This window comes from Mustela lutreola, chromosome 8, assembly GCF_030435805.1.
Source record: "Mustela lutreola isolate mMusLut2 chromosome 8, mMusLut2.pri, whole genome shotgun sequence".
Taxonomy (NCBI): Eukaryota; Metazoa; Chordata; class Mammalia; order Carnivora; family Mustelidae; genus Mustela; species Mustela lutreola.
The window spans coordinates 82973934-82989550 of NC_081297.1; the positions used below are offsets into that span (position 1 = coordinate 82973934).

General features: G+C 37.8%; 1 protein-coding gene across 1 annotated transcript in view; it reads right to left on the bottom strand.

Moving 5' to 3' along the window:
• ITPR2 (inositol 1,4,5-trisphosphate receptor type 2) overlaps window positions 1–15617 on the bottom strand; it is a 502139-nt gene that overhangs the window by 466964 nt on the left and 19558 nt on the right. The window lies entirely within an intron of this gene.

A 15617-nucleotide genomic window follows, 5' to 3' on the forward strand; every position in this document is an offset into this window, starting at 1 on the left:
ATACACATATAAAGAATGGAACACAGACACCAAAATATTAACAGTGGTCAGATTACAGATTACATAGTTTTGATTTTCCTTTTTTTTTTTTTTCTATGTGTGTGTGTTTGGCGGGGAAGGGGGGGTTTGTTTGTTCGTTTGTTTGTTTTTTAACAAGGAATGTGTGATCTAGGGAGATCATACAGGGACCGTAAAGTGGGTGGTAATGAGCTCTCATTCCCTCATTCAAACCCTGGGTCAGCTGCTTCTTAGCTATGTGACTTTGAGCCTCCTTCTTTATACCTGTAGAATAAAGATACCTACCTCATAGCATTGCTAGGACAATTACATGATTTTATCTCTAAAGAACCTAGTACAGTTTCTGGCACATAGTAAGTCTTTAAATAAGTCTTTAATAGCTAAATAAAAATCAAGGACCTTGCCTGACTTATTCTTTACCATACGGTCTCTTCTAGAAGAATGTCTGACACATACTAGGTACTCAATGAATACTAACCAAATGAGTAAATCACCCTTATAGTTATAAAAACATATTTAATTCTTATTAAAATATTCATTAGAAGCTAATTTCTAGGACAATATCAAGAGAAGAGCTGAATCCGACCTGAGAGCCAGGAGACATCAACCTCCCATTCAAAGAGAATTATCTAACTACCAAAGCTTACTCACTAACATTCATTTTCTTCACTGAGTAAGTGGCAGGAGTAACTGGATTGTTTTCCAGGATATTGTAAGAATGCATGCGAATTAGTTCTAAATTTGTGAATTCATTTGAAAGGAGGTGCCCAAGTTGCAACGAATCAAAACACAAACAAACAAAAACCTAAAACCAAGATCACTAGTATCATCAATAGTATCATACATCAATTCAACACTGAGGAAACCCCGATTTGTGATCAAATGTCCCCTTGAATTAGGATGACAAACTAAATCAAAATGAAACTTCTGGTTCCTGATTTATCTGGTTACCCAAAGCAGACACTTCCTAAATCACCAAATTTTTCTATGGCATCCAATTTCTACAAAACAAAATGCTAACTTGGTCAAGCAATATGGTTCTTTGATTTTTTTTATATATATATATACTTCATTTGCACTGGTTTACTAACATGTGGTTTTACAAGAGTTGCCAAGCATGCAAGATATTCCTTTTAAAAGTCTTTAAAACTGTTTTTCTTAGAAACAGGAAGTCACATTGGGTCAAGAGAAAGTAAACCCAAACCTCCACAATATCCAGCTTCAGCCTAGAACACTGAATGTGAAAGGCTCAGAGAATCCTGAGAATATCACAACATAATACTTAATTTTTCATAAAAGCTATGAATTAAAAGGCAGCTTTTCTAATTACTTAAAACATGTTAAGAATTCAAAATATAATGATCAAAAATGATAATCTTTTTAGAAAATTACATGAAAAGCAGCATTGACATTCTACTCATTCTTTGTGCCTATCCATTCCCCCAGAAATACAGAATCGTGCTATAATGCCTACTAAGAGTCCCTGCCTGCATGGGTTAATCATCAAGAGGAAGGGGTAAAATTGAAGCTCTATGTCAGATCAGTGCATTTACATACTTGCTCCTATCCTCAATTACATGATAGCCCAGATTAAAACATAATACCTAAGAATGACTTCAGTTCTAAGACTTAGTCCTATTCATTATAGACAAACATCTGTGAAAATCCCAGAATCATTCCACCATGAAGACTTAAATAACTGCAAATGAGAATGGAAGAAAGGGAAAGGTGGGGATAGGAAGGGGGGAAAAAGTGAGGAGTGTGAGTCTGTTTCAAAGACATAGACAATCATTGATGCTAAAAGTTAAATGGGATTTTAATGATATTTATTAGCGCTACTTCTTCATTACCCCCATAGCCTCTTCGTGAGTACCTCCAAGGTCAGAGTATTCATCATTTACCATCTTTCTGAGAGTATTAATATCAGAGAGGTGTTTTACATGGAGGGGAAATAGCACCCCGTGTTTCCCTTTACTATACTTATCACATTTTCATTAAATTGCTTGCTTAATTGTCTGAATCTTTCAATAAATTGCAGCTTCATGAAGTCAGGAACTGAATCCATCTTGTTTACTATTATATCTTTGGCAACTTTGAGAATGAGTTATAGTAGATATTAAATACCTATTACATGAATCAATGAGTCAGTGAATAAAATGAGACTTGCTTCCCAAATAACTTTCCCTTTTCAGTCCCAGTTCTTTCCTCTGGAACTATGTAAACTAAGTTTTCTTTTTCTGGGATGAATAAGACGATTTCTCTCCAATTCTTTCTCATAACGATATTTATCAAGGAGCTCAATGTCCTTTCATACACCTCAAGTGTCAACCTGAAGTACGATTCTAGACTCTCTGCATGAGTCCAGATGTACCCTCCAATGGCTCCTCCACAGGGGACTTCACCAAGAATCTGTATTTTTAAAAAATCTCTCCAAAGCTCTTGTTTTTTTTTTTTTTTTTTTTTTTTAAAGATTTTATTTATTTATTTGACAGAGAGAAATCACAAGTAGATGGAGAGGCAGGCAGAGAGAGAGAGAGGGAAGCAGGCTCCCTGCTGAGCAGAGAGCCCGATGCGGGACTTGATCCCAGGACCCTGAGATCATGACCTGAGCCGAAGGCAGCGGCTTAACCCACTGAGCCACCCAGGCGCCCCAAAAGCTCTTGTTTTTGATTCTGGTCATGATCTCAGGGTCATGAGACTGAGCCCCAGGTGGGGCTCCATGCTCTCTGGGGAGAGTCTCTCCTGAGTATTTTTGAATCAGGAAAGATTCTCTCTCCCACTCCTTCTGCCCCTCCTGCTCTCTCTCTCTTTCTCTCTCTCTCTCTCAAATAAATAAATAAATCTTTTTAAAATCACTCTCCCTCCTTAAATGGATCAGGAACACCTGCTCTGCATTCCCACTGTATTCTAGGCTACCCTCTATCAATAAAACTTTTCACGTTCCATCATAATTTTCAAACATAAGTCTCTAATGCTATGAATTATAAGTTCCAAGAGAGTCAGACCATTTCTGTTTTGTTCACCATAACATGCCCAACTTTGAGCATGAGGCCTCAAACATGGAAGATACTAAATAATTATTCATTGAGTGAATGGGTGACTTTTTGAATCAGTGAATTGGTCAATAATGTTATTTTTGGTAAATCAAATAAACAGTAAAAATAACTGGAACCAACAAACAGTTGCCTAAATGTAGATAAAGGAAGGTGGGAAGCATTCCCCATCCAGATGGGTTTCAGAAAATTATCCAAAATATCAAATCCTGGACGAGGCCAAGATAGCCTGTTTTAAATAACTGTAACTCATATCGCCCCTTTCAACCCAGTGAAAAAATCTCAAAGACATAAAGTTGAGCTTAAAAGAAGCAAGTCCCAAACTAGTAACTGTTATATAATTCCATTTATATTGAAAGGGCAAAACTAAATAGCAGCATTTTAGAAATATGCATGGAATATAAACAAATTGGTGTATAAAAATATATGGCTATCAGATTTTTTAAAGATTTCCAAAAAAAAAAATACATGGCTACTATAGATTTTTTAAAGATTTCCAAAAGAAAGCAAATTATCCTTTGATCTCCAGTCCCTTATTATTCCCCCAAATGTAAAGACAATGTCACATAGTAGGTAAAATATGTTAGTCATGTGAATAAAGGGGAATCTTACAAAAACGGAGTGAAGAGAATAGAAGGGGACACTAGAAGGGGAAACCATACCACTCAATTCATAAAGAATTGTCAATTATAGACCCCAACAACAAAAAAAAATAACAACCATCAATAGAAATAATCATTAATTACAGGACCCAACAAGAAAAGTTGTACACGCTGCATCTCCTATAAGAAATCAACAACCCCTGAAACTCAGCCATCAAGAAATTATCATAAACCTGGACTCATGCTTTTCTCCAATAGATTCTCATTCAAAACAACCCCTCCCAACTTCTTCCTCCTTCTCCGTAAAACAATGGTTCTCCCCTTTGTTTGTTGGACTTGCCTATGGTTTTGCCACTGCTTGCCTGACCCAAATTGCAATTCTCTGTTATCCCCAGATAAACCCAATTTTGCTGATAAGATAACTTTTATTTCCTTAGAGTTAACAATTGTACCTTTTTCCTTCAGAAACCACAAAAGAAACTATTTCCAGTGTGAATACTTTATACACTAAGTATACTATTTTCCTGCTGTTTCCCCACTGTGTGTCCCTGGATCCTCATACCATTAAGTGATATAGCTCCCTTCTAATGAAATGACTCTAAAGCACATTTAAATGAAATGAATTTAGGGGGGAAGAAACAGTGTGGACTACACCATGGATATTATAAAAAAGGTGTACTAAGAAAGGGGGTTAGAATTGCTAGGTTCATAAGCAGGATGGAATGCTCAGGTCATGATTTGAGTTCCACATCAGGCTCCTTGCTCGGTGGAAAGCCAGCTTCTCCCTCTGCTTGCTCTTACCCCTGTTTGTGTTCATTCACTCTCTCACTCTTGCTCTAACAAATAAATAAGGAAAATCTTCAAAAAAAAGAAGAAGAAGGTGGAGGAGGATGAAGAGGAGGAGAAAGGAATTGCCCTCAAAGTTCTTCCAGAACTTGACCACAAATAACTTTATCCCCAAATCTGGGTTCACTTTGTTGGCCATATAAAATTTCTCATAAATTCTGCAACCCTTTGGCATCTTACCTAAACTATCCCTCCTCCCCACACGTCCCCACCACCTGCCACCCGACAGCCCCCACAGCCCTGGCACACATTCACCTCCCTCTTTCACCTTCATTTAGAAACAGCACTAGGGACGCCTGGGTGGCTCAGCTGGTTAAGCCGCTGCCTTCGGCTCAGGTCATGATCCCAGCATCCTGGGATCGAGTCCCACATCGGGCTCCTTGCTCGGCAGGGAGCCTGCTTCTCCCTCTGCCTCTAGCCTGCTACTCTATCTGCCTGTGCTTGCGCTCTGTATCTCTCTCTATATATATAACAAATAAATTTTAAAAAAAAAATCTTTAAAAAAAAAAAGAAAGAAAGAAAGAAACAGCACTAGAACAGAAGGAAAAAAAAAAAAACCCTAAGTTTTAATCCTTGGTCTGCCACTACAAAATCAGCTGTGCCTACACTGGTCCTTTAACCTCTCTGTGCCTTATTTCTTAAATGGGATAGTTGTGATCTCCCAAGTTCCTTCTCTTTCTGTAGTTTTTTTTTCATTTCTCCTATTTTGTAATTAGAGCTGGCCTGTGGTATCATTCTTCAATAGCAAACTCTGACGTTTATAATATTTTCAGTATAGAGTGAATGTTTAACTGTTTAGTATCAATGGTTTTAAGTCGATGTATTATTTTATCACTCCAAGCAAAGTACGAGTATGTGATTTTGTTCTGTTCACTCACCATTCTTAGAACATAGTGTCAAAAGATATTAAGATCTTGGGGCACCTGGCAGTCATTAAGTGTCTGCCTTCAGCTCATGGCATGATCTCAGGGTTCTGGGATCAAGCTCACAATCGAGCCCAGCATCGAGCCCCAGGAAGCCTGCTTCTCCCTCTCCCACTCCCTCTGCTTGTATTCCCTCTCGCTGTGTCTCTCTTTGTCAAATAAGTAAAAAAAAAAAAAAACTTAAGAGCTTGCCACTTAGTAGTATAGACATTTTGTACTTACAGAACTCAAGTTGCCCAAGTAAAGAACCAATCTCAAGCCTATAGATTCTTATTTATATGCCTAGTAATTTTTCTCATAATTCAGAGTAACTAAACAGAAAATTCTTCAGATGTCCAATTTCATACCATGAACAATTCAAATCCCATAAAGAGGGAAATAAACACTGTCAAAACTTTCTGCCAAAAAGTGTTCTATTTATAAAAGCAAAACAAATGCAACATACCAAATTCACTCATCGCTATATTCCAGCTTTGCCTGCCTATAATGACAAGAAGAATTAATTTCACTTTCATTTGTCATTTGAAACATGGGGTTTTGAGCTCCTGGGTGGCTCAGTCAGTTAAGTGTCTGCCTTCAGCTCAGGTCATGATCCCAGGGTCCTGGGATCAAGTCCCACACCACGTTCCCTCTGCTCAGAGAGGAGTCTACTTCTCCCTCTAGCTCTACCTGTTACTCTCCTTGATTGTGAGCGCGCTCTCGCTCTCTCTCTCTCTCTCAAATAAACACATAAAATCTTTAAAAAAAAAAAAAAAAAAAGCTAATGTTCTTCTTAAAAAAAAAAAAAAAGAAAATGAAATGTGTGGTTTCTAAAGGTCAAACAAACAAAATAAAAGTGTCTTCTTTTTTTTATTTTCTTCTTTTATATGCCTTACTACAATAACATTTTTTACTAACATAAATATTTTAAGCTTATATATTAAAAATATGCTTAATTCCATATTGAAGTATGTTTGCTGCTGCTAATATTTCTAAAACTGGTTCCTTCCAAAATTGAAATTGTCCTTGCTCTTAGGTCTTGAAAATGTCTACAGTTATTTTTCCACGAAAGACCAAATCAATTTAAATCACATTTAACTCATAGTATAAACTCTCAATGTTGAAGTACTACTGTGTGGAAGCTCCTAAAAAGATTGGATGAATCCTTGTGTTTAAATTTTTTGATCACTGCTATCACTTCATGTGAGTGACTTAAAGACCTTTTAGAAAGGGCGGTGTCGTGTGGACTCCAAAGGCAATGACGTCTTGCATATATGATCCTTTTTAGAAATCACTGTAGGAAGCCGTCATTTTGTGAAGCAATTACCTTCAGAGCATAGATACTGATGAAACTGAGAGTGGGGGAGAAGATGGGGAGACAGTAAACTACATGGTGCCTTTCAAAGGGAAATATGTAACTAAGAGTTCAGAGAGAATTTGTCCATATATTTTGAAAACTTAAAGCCCTAATCCAGCTAAAGAAAGAAATCATGGCTTTTTCTTCTCAGATCTTCCTTCTGCATCTGATAACTTCCTTTTTTTGATCCTCTCTCCTTGACCTCCTGCCTCCTTGACCTCTTGGAATCCGGGAATGTTGCAAGTCAGTTTGTGCAGCATTTTCTCCTAGTCTGCCTATTACTGTTTTCCTAAAAATCAAAAGCATTTGCAAAATGCCTTCCTCCAGATATGAATGAGCATCTCTCTATCAGTTGAGACCAATTATTTAGTGATGCTGAGTTGACCTTAACTACTATCAGTTCTCAATCATCTGTCAAGAGCTAGAAAATCATTGGCCCTAGAAAAAGTGACTCACAAGGCAAAGGTTCAGGTCCAGAGGCTTACTCCTACCAGACGGACATTCCTTTCTGAGTTTTTGCCACCTAAACCAATTTGGCACCAATTTGGAGGTGTTCTCAGGGAAAAAAAAAATCATAAAATGGAAAACTCACCCTAGTGACATTCGTTTATTCCAAGTATAGACACCTACCCCACCCCAGACTTCTACTGCTTTTAGTCATTCCGACCTTCCTTGAGGACTGCAGGAGGAGTATATTTTTTTACATTTAGTTAGTTAGTTAGTTAGTTATGTAAGTAATCTCTACACCCAACATGGGGCTCAAACCTTAAACCCGAGATCAAGAGTTTCCTGCTCTTCCAACTGAGCCAGCCAGGTGCCCCCTGAAGCAGTGTATTTTTAATCTTTATACCCTCACTATGTAGCACGGTGACTAGCATGCAGTCAGTACACACACACACACACACACACACACAAAAACTGAATGAATGAATGGGTACTTCATTCCTGAATGAATTGAATGAGCAAATCAGGAAGGTCAAGAAACCAAATTGCAAAAGACAAAATGAGGTTGATGATGAAACAGCAGAAAGATCATAGGCAGGAAAGATAAAATAAATATGTGATGATGATACAACTAACCGTTCATCCCCGGCTCATCCCCTCAGCAAACCATATAATAACGTTTACACATTCTAGAAGGGAATGGCTAAGAGACTTCAAAGAGTAAGCCAATCACTAAGGGCTCCTAGGCAAAGCAGAACATAAGTTAGCCAAAAATACTTCCTTCTTTGGAAATCTTCAGAGCACAATGCTATTGGTGATTAAGTTTTATAGCTGTAAGGACATGCCTCATCCCTGTTCCCTTTAAGTATGCTACCTTCTCCAAACGGAGATGAGTATGAGAATCATCTACCACTTCCTGGCTAATTACACATAAAAGAGAAACATACCTAGGAAGAAACAGTTGGCAAGAGAAGTTCCCTGGCCAGAAAAACCTCTGACAGCTATAGACTAATTCCCACAATTATTCTAGCATGAGAACCTGGACTTTTTTTTTTCTTTTCCAGAAAGTTGAAGGGTATAACAACTTCTTTGTTAAAACTACAAGCAGATGACTCTTGTTTTGAGTCAATAAGGACCTGGGACATTTCTAAGAACTACCAGGAAAGGGAAGAGCTCAAAACTCTTAAAAAAAATACCTCCCACAGACATAGCTTCCAACATTTAATTAACAGTGGCTAAATGTGAATAAACGGGAGTTAAAAAAAACAACAACACAGTTGTCATTTTAAAGTCACACTTAATAATCGGGAAGGATAGAATCAATGGGCATAAGACCTCCTTTTAAGCTTTTTCTGTGCAGGAAGAAAATAATCCCAGACATACTTGTGTTATTGGCAAGGGTCTAATTGTGGCTGAAATGAGAGATATATCCTCTTCTGGAGTGTTTTAACTAAAAAGCAAAGACCTCTGTGGGATGGGGTAAATGAATTCTAACCTGAAAATAAAGCAACACCCATGACCTCTGAAAGCAGAGCCAACTGAGGGTAAAATCAAAGATAAACAAAAATAAGCAGAAAAGTCTGACAACTGAAGAAAGCTACACATGCATGTGTTCAATTATTTCCCTTGCTTCCAGGCCAGGCAAAAAAAAAAAAAAAAAAAAAAATTCTAATTCCTGCAGACAGAAATAGTAATACTCCTAAGTTAGATGTTGTATTTAGTATTAGGTAATGACTTTATCTCTAAATGCAAGGACACTCTTAATCCTAATACTAGTTCTTCACACAGTGATCATCATAACCACACATAAAAGTTCCCTAAGAGACATACAGACTTCTGCTAGAACTGTACAAAAATTGGATAATAATAATTTTAACAATATATGTTTCCTTTTGAGATTCTAATATCACAGTTGTATCAATTTTATACTGAATATATGTTATTGGAATGTTATTTCTCTGGCCTAATTACAAAATTCAGATCATACTAGTATTAACTTTGTAGAGTTGATTTGAAAATTAACTAATTTGATAATGCAAAATACCTGGTCCAAAGTTAACATTCACTAAAGGTTAGCAATCATCATCATGAATATTATTGATTACAAATGCCTAGCACAAAGTATATACTCAGTAATTATTAACTATATTCATCATTACTATTTATTATTCATATTCATAATATATATCATCATTACTATTTATTATTACCCTTAATTGCTGAAAAAAGTTAACCAATAAGGTAATCACTTTAGAAAAAAATTTATTTAAATCTCTTTCTCGGGAAATTCATTCCACAAACATTTACTAAGCAGTTACTATGTGCAAGGCATCATAGTAAGAGCAAATAAAAGCAACACTCACTCTTACAGGAGATAGCAGGGAGTAGACAAATAATAAACAATAATAAACCCATAAATTTTACAGTGTGCTAGGGGATAAATGCAGTAGAAAAAGAAGAAACCTAAAACATGCTAAAAGACTTAACAGGCCTGAGGAAGATATCTGTATTCCAGGCAGAGGGAACAGCCAGTGCAGACTCTCCAGTGGGAGGATGTTTGGCATATTCAAGGGCCTACAAGGAATACATCGTGGCTGAAAACAGTGAGGAAGAAGGTAAGCTACTGGAAAGGAGGTCAGAGAGGTCAAGGATTCAAAGGCCACATCCTATAGGCCTCCTGGGTCATCATAAAGACCCAGGCTTTTACTCCAAGTGAGAGAGGAGCCACTGGAAGGAGCAAGGAAAGGTCAGCGTGACCTGGCTTATTTCTGGAAAGATCTCTCTGGTGGCCAAGCTGAGAGCAGACTGGTGGGAATGAGAAAGATACTACTTTAGAGACTAGCACAGCCATCCAAGTGAGAAAACACATCCATAAATGTGTTCCATATCATCAACATTCTAACGGAAAAGAAAAGCAGGGAAATTCAAAAGAGATGTGAACGGCTATTCTCTCTTTAAGGGTTATCATATTGGTTTTATGGTGGAATTATACATGCAATATAGTATTTACCATAAATAAGGGGCAGTTAAGTACTTCAAAGCCAAAAAACTAAGCAATGCCAGGCACAGAGAAAGGACATAATAATGACTTACTTAATTTAGTAAATCTAAATTTACTCAACTTCTTGGTGGGAAACATTATTCAAATATATTTAATAGGAAAATGACATAGACCTACTGCTCATGAGGCACACTGATACACACTAATTTATATTCACTCATCATTTCATTATACAAATACAAATGACCACCCACTACGTGTCAGGTATCACATGAGATTCTAACCGAATCTTTTAATTAAGACTTCAAGAAAAATAATAGCGGTGTGGAAAGAGTCCACATAAGTTCACATTTAGTTACTGAACCTGAAAAACAGGTCAGGATGACAATCTGAACATATTAAAAATCAAAGTTTTAAAAGTTAACACTCTAGGGGCACCTGGGTGGCTCAGTGGGTTAAAGCCTCTGCCTTGCACTCGGGTCATGATCCCAGGGTCCTGGGATGGAGCCCTGCATTGGGCTCTCTGCTCAGCAGAGAGCCTGCTTCCCCCACCCCTCTCTGCCTGCCTCTCTGCCTCCTTGAGATTTCTGTCAAATAAATAAACAAAATCATTAAAAAAATAAATAAGAATAAAAGTTAGCACTCTATCACAGAACTGATAGTCCCCTGCTCAGCATGAGTCCACAATGAACCAAACAGAAAATTACGAGCATTATACCTTTAAATAGTAAGTCATCTTAACTTATCCAAATATATCTTGGGGTTTTGAATGTATTTGAATCTTAAGTGTTATTCTAAAACCTTCATGATAATTATTACAAAAATACTCCTCTTCTATAGCAGCAATGTCCACAATAGCCAAACTATGGAAAGAACCTAGATGTCCATCAACAGATGAATGGATCAAGAAGATGTGGTATATATACACAATGGAATACTATGCAGCCATCAAAAGAAATGAAATCTTGCCATTTGCAACAACATGGATGGAACTAGAGCGTACCATGCTTAGCGAAATAAGTCAAGCAGAGAAAGACAACTATCATATGATCTCCCTGATATGAGGAAGTGGTGATGCAACATGGAGGCTTAAGTGGGTAGAAGAATAAATGAAACAAGATGGGATTGGGAGGGAGACAAACCATAAGTGACTCTTAATCTCACAAAACAAACTGAGGGTTGCCGGGGGGAGGGGGTTGGGGAGAAGGGGGTGGGATTATGGACATTGGGGAGGGTATGTGATTTGGTGAGTGCTGTGAAGTGTGTAAACCTGGTGATTCACAGACCTGGGGATAAAAATATATGTATATAAAAAATATATGTTTATAAAAAATAAAAATAAAAATAAAAAAAAAAAAAAAAAAAAAAATACTCCTCTTCTTTTTAAAGAAAAAAATATATGAATTATTAGAAAACCAATATCTAGTGAAATAGATCTTCAAGAATAATTGAAATTGCAGTCATTTGGAATCTTGGTCATCAATACGAAGTGTTTTCTCCTTTAGTAAAGCACACAGAAAGTTGTTTCAACAATCCCCATACATTCCAAAGTACTTCCTTCCCCAACCAAAGTCAACCTGCTCTGGTTCCATTTACAAGCCCTGTCAAGGACAGTACACTCAGCCCACACCAACATTCTGCTGGAGACACCACAGAGCAAGTGAAAAGCTAAAGCCAGACTTGACATCACATTCAGTAAATCCAAATTACTGCCCCAACAGTCTGAAGAAAGCAGCTGTATGACAGATTTCACAAGATTCCTATAATGCTCTCCTACTTCTTCCTCCCTTTGCACAAATGTTGGTATTTATTCTCTTAATCCTAAAAAAATTCTACAAGACGCAAGTCCTTCCTTTGAGGACCTATGTTTCTTTGATGACAATATCCAGAAAACCAGTTGCTTGGTAAGGGACACTCAATGGACCCACTGACATCCTAAGACCACAATATCAACCTTAATTAAACTATCACATATGAAATGTGTCTCGGACATCTGTTATGTTTTCTCCTGCTTCTTATAGAAACTTCCCTTTCCTACCAAATAACTCTTTTTTTCTTTTTTTAAGATTTTATTTATTTATTTGACAGAGAGAGAGACACAGCGAAAGAGGGAATACAGCAGAGGGAGTGGGAGGGGGAGAAGCAGGCTTCCCGTGGAACAGGGAGCCTGATGTGGGACTCGATCCCAGGACTCTAGAATCATGACCTGAGCCGAAGGCAGACACTTAATGACTGAGCCACCCAGGTGCCCCTCCCACCGAATAACTCTTAAGATGGCATGGTTAAGAAACAATGGGATCCCTCCACAACTCAAGGGAGGGTATGAAACCTAGCCGGACCCCCTCTCTCTCCCATCACACCAGACAACAACAGTGCTTGGTCCAAAGGAGAGAACACAGCCCCAGCAGGGCCCAAGTGCCTCTATAGAAGCAGATATGAACAATGAAAGGAAAAGGGAGGGTTCTATCTCCCTATAAAATCAAGCATTATGAGAGAAAGTGTAGGCATAGAACTGCCAGAAATCATTTTTCCTCACCATGAGTGGAAAAAGTCTTCCAGAGAATAAGTCCTACAAGAAGGACGGAAGTTTAAAAAAAAAAAAAAAGAGAGAGAGAGAGAAAGAGAGACAAAATCTTAGTCTCCTCAACTGAACCCTTGGTCCCCTCAAGTGAACCCTTAGTCCCAGCTGAACCAGAAGGCAGAACCTCCTCTTGGACTCCCCAGTAATGCAAACCAAAAAGCTCCTATTGTGCTTAAACTACTTGGGTTCCTATCCCTTGCAAAAGAAGTAAAAAAAAGTCCTATAGAGTGCAGAACTGGTAAATTATAAGCAACCAGAAGATCCAGATTAGATGAACCACATACCAAATATGTCCAAAATAAAATATTTCCATTTTAGGGCACCTGGGTGGCTCAATGGGTTAAGCCTCTGCCTTCAGCTCAGGTCATGATCCCAGGGTCCTGGGATGGAGCCCCACATCAGGCTTTCCGCTCAGCAGCCTGCTTCCCTCTCTCTCTGCCTACTTGTGATCTCTGTCCGTCAAATAAATAATTAAAATCTTTTTTTAAAAAAATATCCATTTTATCCAACAAATACTCATTGATTATGAGCCAGGCACTGTGCTAGGCACTGAGGAAACAACAGAGTGCAATACAAACCAAACCCAAAGCTTCCAGCTTCATGAAGAGCTATTAGTACACATTAGCACAAGCATTCCCAAGCTTGGATCCGATGGCTAATCTTCAGGGAGTCTTGAACACCATCAAATGCACATAAACTCTTGTGTTTTTGTACACTTGTTTGAATTTCCTCAGTCTCAAAGTGACATATGACCCCCAAAAGATTAAGGAAAACTCTTAGAACACAAACATACCTTAGAATCCTGACATCTCAAAGTTTTTAAGGATATTTTCATCCCTTAAGCTTAGCACAGTTTTGTTCAGAGAAGACACTCTACAGACAGGGATGTGACAGAAACCTCACTCTCTTTTAAAATATATTTTGAGGTGAACTCCTTTAATAATTCTTTTTCTATAGAAATAAAACTAATAGCTAATAGCTGATTGTCTTAATGCCTAATAAACTGGAAAGTGTCTCAAATATTAGCCCTTTAAAGGCTGAAGAGAGAAGAGGATTTAGACCCTCTCCTATAGATCATATACAGTCTTCTCTTCTTACGATGCATTTGTGACCAATATATAGTTCAATGATTTTTTTAAAAAACTAATGGGAAGCAAAGAAAGAACTCTTCAAAAGGAGGATTTCCCCCTACTGTGAAGTTATAAAGGGCCCAGTTTACAAACATCATTATCATCAATAGGCAACTTTGTTTTTTTTTCCTTTGCAACTTAATTTGAATTTGAACATGTCTTTCTTATAATTTGATAGAACCAAAGAGCAATCAAGTTGCAAAATGCAAAATGTCAATAATTCTGAAAAGTTATAGGGGAAATTAAAATTAGAGAAGCTTCTCTTGAAGTTATAAGCTCCATCTGTAGAATTTTAAATCAGAGAAAAATAATTTTACAAAGACAAGCTCAAGAAAGGTATCATCTTCTACAGTCTACCCATCATCTAAATGTTTGGGAGGATCTCAGTACCCACTTTCTAATTCCTTTTGAAGCATATATACAGGTTATCTGTTTCACAGGTGTATTTCCAGAACCCAAAAGGAAAGATATCTCCTTTTCATCTGCAAAATGGTTTTCAACTAAACTGATATTGATCAGATTTCTATTTGGTTTAAAAAAAAAAAAAAAAGGAAAGAAAGAAAGAAAAAGAAAAACACACACAGGAACAAGAGTCACTGCTTTCTCTTACCCAAAATGGTCTCTTGGAGATGTTTTCATAGCAGCTGATTCATTATAATTATCTTCTCACAAAAATTTCCTCTAAGAATGTGATTTGGCTTTTCCTACTCTGAGACTACCAAAAGCAGATTCCTTTTCAAGGTGAAACAACTTCTTTCTCAACCTCCCGCCATTCCTGGGAATGAAACTAAAGACCAAGTAATCAAATGTCTATGGTGATTTTCCCAAATAATTCATTGATTCCTATTTACCAGCTACACGCTACCTTCTCTCTTCAAAGATGTCTCCCTCGGGATAGACAATCTCACCTGACATGTTGGTAAGATTTCCCAACCCTCTTCCATCTGGTACGACTCTCTTGCCTCCCGGAAGAGGTGAGGGAAGAGCAACATCACCAGCAGCCATTTTGTCCCAAGAATAAAACCGGCTACTATCTTTCGGTAACACGCGCTTTTATTTACCTGTATCTGTTTCTCTCATTCTTTCTCTTCTATGATGTCAAGATTCAAACTTAGCCAAAATATTTTTTTAAGATTTATTTACTTATTTGAGAGAGAGAGAGCTAGAGCACATGGCGGGTAGGGGCAGTGGGCGAGGAAGAGAGATTCCTAAGTAGACTCTGCCCAGAGCACTAAGGCCAAAGTGGGGCTTGATCTTACGACTCTGAGATCATGACCTGAGCCAAAATCAACAGTCTGACACTTCACCAGCTGTGCACCCAGACACCCCTTAGACCATCTTTTTAAGCAACTGTGTTTCGGGTCCAATTATCTTGTCAAACTGATTGTTTCCAGCCCAACTCCTAATCCAAGAAGGAAAAGACAAACCTCCACGGTCACCCTATCTTACGGGACATGCAATAAGAAACACCTGTAGATGTAGTAATATACTCACTCTCCCCCACAAACCAACACAGCTTTCAGCCTTTTTTTTTTTTTGTAAAGTTCCTCTAGATCTGCGCATTGAGTTATAATGCTGTGCACAAAAACAAATTACATGGAAAAAAAAATACATCCATTAGAAAGACATGATTCTTCAACTGTGTGTTGTTTCTCGGTTGTACACTGAGGACTTTGTCATGAG